Raw genomic sequence first — 9,677 nt, 5'->3', positions numbered from 1 at the left:
ACTTACAGGATTCCACATGACAATGCAAAGTGCCTCTCTCTCTCTCTCTTTCATCTCTCAATATCTTTCTATTTATGTTTGAAAGGCACAAAGGGAGAGGGAGGGAAAGAGAAAGTGAGAGACAGACAGGGAGAGATCTCCCTTCTGTTGATACACTGTCATCAGATGTCTGTGACAGCCAGGTCTGAACCAGGCCAGAGCTGAGAGCCTGGCACTCCATCTAAGTCTCCCATAGAGGTGGCAGGGGCCCAAGTACTTGAGCTATCACCTGTTGCCTGCCAGGGTGCGCATTAGCAGGAAGCTAGAATTAGAAGCAGAGACAGGACCATTCCAGTATGAGATGTAAGAGTTCCAGGTGGCATCTGGATTGCTGTGTCAAACACCTGTGCCCAAAGTGCTTGTCTTGGTAAAGGGATGCCATTGGTCAGAGTTGCTAATCAGATTGTGTTTGCTAACACGTCTGTTTATTTAGCTGGGTTGCGGCTTCCTAGGGGGCAGAGGCTCTCTTACATGTGTCCGCACACCCCCTGACCCCTATACCTGGGATCCTGCCTGGAATGGAGCAGACACCCACTCACTGTCTCTGGAGGATTGGAAAATGATTCTTCCCCATGCATGGTCATGCTGTTTCCTCAGGCCCTGCTAGTGCCCCAAGGAGCCCAGGTGTTACTTATCTTTTACAGGAAAGGAGAAAAGTGAGGCTCCTGGAGGCAAAAACATTGACTGTTGTTACAAGATGAAAGGGAGGCAGAGCCTGAACTCCATTCTAAAGCCTCAGGAAAGGTTCGTTCATTCACTCAACATCAAACATTGACTGTACACCTGCTGTGTGCCAGGCATGTTCCAGGCAGTGGTGACACCATGGAGCTATTTGGGATGGCAGCATGTAAACAAGGTAATAAACTATCCTGCATATACATACAGATGATACATTATGCCAGGAGGTGATATGTGTCCAGGAGAGATGGGGAGTTGCCAACTTAGTCTCCATTATAGCAGGTGCCAGTGTAGACATCACAAAGAGCGGGACTTTCGAGTGTGGATTTACAGGAGTGAACTGTGCGAACATTTTTTTTGAAGTTTTATTTATGTATTTTAAAGGCAGAGATATAGAAAGGCAGAGGCAGAGAGAGAGAGAGAGAGAGAGAGAGGTCTTCCATTCATTAGTTCACTCCCCGGATGACCGCAGTGGTTGGAGCTTGGCTGATCTGAAGCCAGGAGCCAGGTGCTTCTTCCAGGTCTCCCACAGCAGAGGATGACCCAAGTCCTAGGGCCCCTGCACCCACATGGGAGCTGAGGGGGCTCCTGGCTCCTGGCTTCAGATCTACTCAGCTCCAGCCACTGTGGCCTTTTGGGGAGTGAACCAGTGGGTAGAAGAACTCTCTCTCTCTCTACCCCTCTCTGTAACTCTGTCTTTTTTTAAACAAAGGATTTATTTATTTATTTATTTGAAAGGCAGAGTTACATAGAGAGAGAAGGAGAGGCAGAGAGAGAGAGGTCTTCCATCTGCTGGTTCATTCTCCAAATGGCCGCAGCAGCTGGAGCTGGGCCAGGCTGAAGCCAGGAGCTTCTTCCAGGTCTCCCATTTGGGTGCATCTTCCTCTGCTTTCCCAGGCCATAGCAGAGAGCTGGATGGGAAGTGGAGCATCTGAGATTTGAACTGGCGCCCATATGGGATGCTGACACTGTGGGGGCAGCTTTATCTGCTATGCCACAGCACCAGCCCCTGTAACTCTGTATTTTGAATAAATAAAAATAAATCTTTTGATGAACATATGCATCACCCCAAAAAGTGTAGGGCAAAATCCAAACCTCTCCACCCTTGGAGGTCAAGGACCCTGCGAGACCTAGCTAAGCTTGGCCAGCCCTGCTCTAGTTGTTCCTGTTACTTAGCAGTGTACGTCCTTAACCCAAGAGCTCCTTTGGTTTAGGCTACAGGGGAACCAGGAACCTCTGTGCTGTCTGTAAGCCCCCCACTTTGCAGCAGCACTGCCCTCCCACTTTGGGAAGGGCCTCTCTCCTATCAGGGCCAGAGTCTGGTCTGAGCTGAGAATGTATTCCCTGGCCAAAGTCTGCTCCAAAGTAAACATGTCATCACATTCCTTGCCGCCTGCAACCTCCACAGGGAGATGCAGGGGCGCTCAGGGAGCCGAGGAGGTGAGGAACCCGGATCTGAGTCCATTTCAGGAGGATCCCGCTACCTCTGCTGCTGCGGGCGACCACGGGAACAGAGAGGCACAGATCGCCTTCGATAGGTTCAACCAAAGAGCATACAGGCGCGACTAGCCTCTGCAGTGATGGGGAGTGGGGCTTTGGGTCTCAGACCGTCAGGAGGTGAAAGGGCTCATATTTCTCTGAGGGTGTGCCTTTGAATTTATCCTTTTTTGCCTGCCCATGATAGTGAAACAAACTTGTTTTCTCTCTTTCTTTTTGGTGTGACTGATATATAGTAACTCGCACAGATTTAAAGTGTCTAATTTAGGGCAGGTGCTGTGGTGCAACAGGTTAAGCCACACCTGCAGCCTGTATCAGAGTGCAGGTTCGAGTCCTGGCTACACCACTTCTGATCCATTTCCCTGTTAATGAACCTGGGAAGGCAGTGGGTGATGAATCAAATGCTGGGGTCCCTGCCACTCAGGTGGGATACCCAGGTGGAGTTCCTGGTGCTTGGCTTCGGCCTGGCACAGTCCTGGCAATTAAGGCCATTTGGGGAGTGAACCAGTGGGTACAGGTCTCTCCCTCTTTGTCTTACCCTCTCCTTTTGTTGCTCCCCCTTTCAAATAAACAACTCTTTTTTAAAAAGTCTACAATTTAACAAGTTTTAATATCCACATACATACATACGCATTGTCTTCAAAAAGTTCAGAGGGTCCAGCGCTGTGGTGTAGCAGATAAAGCCGCTGTTTGCAGTGCTGGCATCCTATATAGGCATCAGTTCAAATCCTGGCTGCTCCACTTCTTTTCCAGCGCCCTTCTGAGATGCCTGGGAAAGCAATGGAGGATGGCTCAAGTCCTTGGGCCCCTGCACCCACATGGGAGACCCAGAGGAGGTTCCAGGCTCCTGGCTTCAGATTGGCCCAGCTCCTGCCATTTTGGCCATTTTTGGGAGTGAACCAGCAGATGGAAGACCTCTCTCTTTCTCCCACTCTCTCTCGGTAACTCTCCCTTTCAAGTAAATAAATAAATCTTTTTTTTTTAAAGTGTACATAGGGGCATACATTGTGGTACAGTGGATTAAACTGCCACTTGGGATGCTTGCAACCCATTTCTGAGTGCCTGAGACTGAGTCTCACCTCTCCTTCTGACCCAGATTCCTGCTAGTGAGCCAAGGGGGCATCAGATGGTAGTCCAAGTTCTTGAGTTCCTGCCACCCTGATGGGAGATCCAGATGCAGTTTCTGGCTCCTGGCCTTGGGCCTGGCCCAGCCCCTGCTTGTGTGGGCATTTGGGGGAATGAACCAGTGTATGGAAGATTTCTCTCTCTCTCTTTCTCTCTTTCCGTCTCCCTCTCTCTGTCACTCTGTCATTCAAATAAATGAAACTTAAAAAAGAGTTTATGAAGGCCAGCACTGTGGTGTAGTGGGTAAAGCTGCTGTCTGCAGTGTTGGCATCCCATATGGGTGCCAGTTCAAGTCCCTGCTGCCCCACTTCCAATCCAGCTCTCTGCTATGGCCTGAGAAAGCAGTGGAGGATGGCCCAAGTCCTTGGGCCCCTGCACCCATGTGGGAGACCCAGAGAAGCTCCTGGCTCCTGGATTCGGATCGGCACAGCTCTGGCTATTGCAGCCAATTGGGGAGTGAACCATCGGGAAGACCATTCTCTCTTTCTCTCTGCCTCTCCTCTCTCTGTGTAACTCTGACTTTCAAATAAATAAATAAATCTTTTCAAAAAAGTTTATGGAGGCCGGTGCCGTGGCTCACTAGGCTAATCCTCCGCCTTGCAGCACCGGCACACCGGATTCTGTCCCGGTTGCCCCTCTTCCAGGCCAGCTCTCTGCTGTGGCCAGGGAGTGCAGTGGAGGATGGCCCAAGTCCTTGGGCCCTGCACCCCATGGGAGACCAGGAGGAGCACCTGGCTCCTGCCTTTGGATCAGCGTGGTGCGCTGGCCGCGGCGGCCATTGGAGGGTGAACCAATGGCAAAAGGAAGACCTTTTTCTCTGTCTCTCTCTCTCTCTCACTGTCCACTCTGCCTGTCAAAAAAAAAAAAGTTTATGGAAAATATGTATTGTGAAAAATTATGCATGGATTTAAAAAAATTGCACCAAAATAAACTTACCTTTTAATTTCATTTTTCCATGAACTTTTTGAAATATGTTAGTATATGGGGGTGTGTGTGTAGCCAGGAAGCCATCACTACAGTAAGAGTGGTAAACTCTTTCACTGCTCCAAAAATTTCCTCATACTTTTTAGAAAAAGATTTGTCTATTTATTTGAAAGGAAATCAACAGGGTGAGGAAAAGAGGGAGGGAGAAAGAGAGATCCTCCAACTGCTGGTGCATTCCCCAAATGGCTGCAACTACTGGGTCTGGGCCAGGTTGAAGCCAGGAACCTGGTACTTCACCAGGATAGCAGGGGCCCAAGTACTTGAGCCATTATCTGCTGCCTTCCAGGCCTGGCAGCAGGAAACTGGATCACAAGCAGAGCAGACAAGACTCAAACTGGCACTCTGATATGCGATGCCAGTGGCACTGAAAGCAACAGCTTCAACTGCTGTGCTATGTCCCCCCTCAATCTCGTTTTACTCTTATTTATTAATCTGATAGGTAGAGAGATAGAAACAGTTAGAGAGAGGTCCCATCTACTGCTTTACTCTCCAAATACAAATACAATGGCCAAGGGAGGGAAGGCAGAACCTGTAAACTCGATACAGGTCCCAGCTACTTGAGCCATCACTACTGCCTGTCCAGGTGCTCATTAGCAAGAAGCTAGAGTGAAGCCGGAGCTGGGGAGTGAACCCAGGGACTCCAGTGCCACACACGGGTGTCTTCATTGCTAGGTCAAATGCCTGTCCCCTCAAGCCCTCTTTCTTTTTAAGAAGATTTATTTATTTTGCATTTTTTAAAAAATATTTATTTATTTATTTTGAAAGTCAGAGTTACACAGAGAGAGGAGAGGCAGAGAGAGACAGAGGTCTTCCATCCTCTGGTTCACTCCCCAGTTGGCCACAACGGCCGGAGCTGCGCTGATCTGAAGCCAGGAACCATGTGCTTCTCCTGGTCTCCCATGGGGTGCAGGGCCCAAGGATTTGGGCCATCCTCCACTGCACTCCCGGGCCACAGCAGAGAGCTGGCCTGGAAGAGGGGCAACCGGGACAGAATCCGGCGCCCCGACCGGGACTAGAACCCGGTGTGCCGGCACCGCAAGGCAGAGGATTAGCCTATTGAGCCACGGCACCAGCCCTCATTCTCTCTTATAATGTCTTTTCCATCCCTCCTTGTTCAGCTTCTGCATCCACAGGCAAACACTGATCTGCTTTCTGTCACGATTAATTGACTGAGATTTTAAAATGTTCTATGTAAAATGCATTTGTGTTCTGGTCTGGCCTGGCTCCTTTCACCTGGCATCATCATGCTGAGATGTGCAGCAATTGGTGGTCCTTTTCCTTGCCAAGCACCCGTCTGTTGGCTGGATGCACCTCAGCCTGTTGGTCCATTAAGGTCTTATTAATACTCTTAGGCCATTTCCAGACTTGGGGCAGTTACAGATACAGCTACTATGGACGTCTTTTCATGGACCTGTGCTTTTATTTCCCTTGGGCAGTTACCTTGGAGTGGAATGGCTGGAGCATATAGTAGATGCAAGTTTAAGTTCCTAAGAAATCTTTTCCAGTGGGGGTGTGCCATTTTACATTTCTACCAACTGTGTATGTTTAAAAAATAATTGGAGAAACAGTGAAGGTAGTCCTTACGACGAAGAGGAAAAGTTCTGGGACCAGTGTTGTGACAGGTTAGGCTACCACCTGTGGCGCTGCCATCCCATATGGGTGTAAATTAAAGGCCCAGCTGCTCTGTTTCTGATCCAGCTCCCTGCTAATGCACATGGGAAAGCAGCAGAGGATGGTCCAAGCGCTTGGACTCTTGCCACCCACATGGTGAACCTGGATGAAGCTCCTGGCTCTCGGATTCAGTCTGGCCTAGCCGTAGCCATTGAGGCCATTTGAGGAGTGAACCAGCAGAAGGAAGATCTCTTTCTCTCCCTCTTTTCTCTGTAACTCTTGCTATCAAATAAATAAAATAAATCTTTGGAAAAAAGACTAAGAGTTCTTATAATTTTTGTTTCCTAGTGACTACACTGGTTCACTGCTATAAATCCTTCCTGGACTTATTTTTTCTGTTATCTGCATACAGCACCATATTGAGATATATAGGTGTCCTGGGCAGGCCAATAACATGGCATTATCTCAACTTGATACATATTTTTTAAATATTTATTTTATTTATTTGAAAGAGGAAGACACACAGAGAGAAGTACAGATAGAAAGAGATCTTCCTTATGCTGGTTCAACCCCCAACAGGCCACAACAACTAGGACTGGGCCACATCGAAACTAGGAACCTGGAACTCCATTCAGGGCTCCCACATGGGTGGCAGGGGCCCAGGGACTTGGACCATCTTCCACTGCTTTCCTAGGGAGTTTGATTGGAAGCGGAGCAGCTGGGACTCCAATCTGTACTCTGATATGGAATGCTGACATCATTGTTTGTGGTTTAACCTGCTGAACCACAATGCTGGCCTTTCAACCTGATATTTTAAAAACAGATATGCAGAATTTATTTAGACAGAAAGTGGAAAAACTGATTTTTCTGTTAATAAATCACATTCCTCTTTCTTTTCAAAATAATTTACTATGTGTACAGAAGAGAACCTGTAATTTTAATTTATTTGGAATTGTTCTGGGAGTATAGTTGTCCAATGAATAAATAAACATCTTTTTTTTTGAAGTTTTATTCATTTATTTGAAAGTCAGTGTTACACAGAGAGAGAAGGAGAGGTAGAGAGACAGAAAGGTCTTCCATCCACTGGTTCAATCCCCAGTTGGCCGCAACGGCCGGAGCTGCACCGATCCAAAGCCAAGAGTCAGGAGACTCCTCCAGGTCTCCCACATGGGTGCAGGGGCCCAAGGACTTGGGCCATCTTCCACTGCTTTCTCAGGCCATAGCAGAGAGAGCTAGATCGGAAGTGGAGCAGCCAGGACTGGAACTGGTGCCCATATGGCACGCGCAGCAGTTTTACCCACTGTAACACAGCACAAGGCCCTAAATGTCCTTTTGAATGTTTATTTATTTTTATTTATTTGAAATGGGTATAGATGGCAGGTACCCAAGCACTTAAGCCATCATCTGCTGCCTCCCAGGTGCGTTAGCTGGGAGCTGGGTTGGAAGTGGAGGAGCCAGGGGTTCAAACTGGTGTTCGCAATATGGGACGTGGGCTTCCCAAGCAGCGTCTCAACCTGTTGCACGGCAACACCTGCCTGGGAGCTGTCTTAATGGATACATTATGTATGTGATTCAGGTGATGCACGGACACACCAGCAGCATCAGCCCCGACTAAGCGCTAAGCAGATGTGAGCACAAATGCAAGAGGATCTCTCACCCTGCTGAACCTGGGCGTGGTGGCACAGCAGGGGTGATATCAGTGCCAGCAGAGGAGCATGCTTTAACTTTCTCCGGAGGATGCCATTAATGCCAAGGGAGTGCATCTATTGGATGTGCTGAATGCAGTACTTACCAGACCTGCGAGAGCATGTCAATCACCGTGGGTATTGGAAAACTGCAGCTTCTGATTCAGTAGGTCAGGGTGACCCCTGACACTCTGCACACTCCCAGGAGAGGTCCACGCCACTGGTGGAGTCTAACCCTGACCTTGAGTGAGTCACTTCACCCTTCCTTGCTTTGTGGCAGCTCAGCAAGTGGTCCCAAATGCCTCCACTCGGTGAGGTGCTGGGGATGGAGATAAACAGCCCTGTCCTTAGGCCTCCACGAACATTCCCGTGGGTCCTGGCTGGCAAGATCGGGATGGGAAAGGGTTTTGTGAGCTTCAAGGCTGCTGGCAAGATGGAAAGCGGACTGGGTTGCCAAGTGAGTGGCGACTGGACAGAGTTGTTTTTAGCAGAAAAGTATTCTGCAGCATTTATCTGCATTTAGAAAGAAAAAAAAAAACACCCAAAACCAAACGAGACTCTTACATGAAATCTACAGAAGTGAAAGCCAGACTGGGTAGAGGACAAGGGCCTAGCCATTTGCATTTTTTTTTTTTAAATTCCAGCAGTCCTGGGGTGGGGTGCAAGGCATGCTCTGGCTTTGGGTTCCACCTTGGGCTTGGAAGGGCCAGTGGGAGGGGAGTCAAGGCCCTGGGCAGCCCTGCCTCCGACCCCGCTGATGCACAACACCCAGCAGTGGAGTGCAGGGTGGCCACCGCCCTCATTCTTTGCCCGTTGCTACGCAGTCAGGGCCTTGGGTTCCGGGGGACGGCAGAGCTAGGAGTCATGGCTGCCTCCTGCAGCTGCTTCCGCCAGCATTCCCCGCGCAGATTCCGACATTTAATACCTGTATGCGATCTAAAATAAGTGAGTTGCTTTTGTTTTTTGCGCCTTTGTCTCCCTAGGTGTAACGTGGGGAAGATAATGGTACCATGCTCAGAGTCCTCCTGAGACAGGTGTGGCTCGCAGGCTGCTCCGGACACCCGCATCCCACACCTGAGTGCCTGATTCCAGTCCCGACTACTCGGAGCCTCTCATCTGGCTCCTTGCTAATGCACCTGGGAGCCAGCAGGTCATGGCCCAGTGCTTAGGTTCCTGTCACTCTCATGGGAGACCCAGATGGCATTCTGGGCTCTTGGAACCAACCAGAAGGTGGAAGATCTCTGTCTCTCCCAGTCACTCTGCCTTTCACATAAATCAATACATCTTAAACAAACAAACAAACAAAAACCAGAAGCTTAGTTCATGATCCAGCCCAGGGAAGGGCATGTCCTATGGCTCTGGGCTCGAAGCAGAGCCTGCATGTCACCACTGAGCCCGCTGGTGTGTCCACGGAGCAGGGCCCTAGCCAACAGCGCTCTGCTCATTCTGGACCCCGCCTTAGTAGGAGGCCTGGGGTGAAAACCTGCACCTTCCTCAAGCAGGCACTTCATCTCAGGACAGGACCCACTGGGTGGAAGGCGCCCACCCTGAGGGTGGTCCTGCTCGGCCAGCACCCCTCGCACATGGACCCAGGGCCTTCCCCGCCAGGGCTGTGATGAGGGGAGCTGCTACGGAAACCAGCTCTGCTTCCTCCAGGGCTGGAGGCAGAGCACTCCTCCCCTCGTGTTTTGCTTCCCTTTCTCAATGGCAGGGTGTGGATGCGGGTGTAAATTTACAACCGACAAGGCCCCCACCCTCTAGCAAAGAAGTCCAGGGCCCCACCCTGGGAAGGACATAAATTCATTGCGCAAGGCCTGCTTCTCTATCTCTGTTCCCTTTGGAAAGCCGCTTCTAAGTCTGAAGCGTCCAGTCTGGGCTCTCCACGTTTCAAGTCAACATTACGACAGTGATAGCTGTGTGTGGTGCTTTTTTTTTTTTAAGCATTTATTTATTTATATGAGAGGCAGAATTACAGACAGAGAGGGAGAGACATAGAGCAAGGTCTTCTATACACTCATTCACTCCCAGAATAGATGCAATGGCCAGAGCTCAGCTGAT

This window comes from Oryctolagus cuniculus, chromosome 10 (assembly GCF_964237555.1).
Source record: "Oryctolagus cuniculus chromosome 10, mOryCun1.1, whole genome shotgun sequence".
In the NCBI taxonomy this organism is placed as follows: Eukaryota; Metazoa; Chordata; class Mammalia; order Lagomorpha; family Leporidae; genus Oryctolagus; species Oryctolagus cuniculus.
This window is presented reverse-complemented; position numbering follows the sequence as displayed.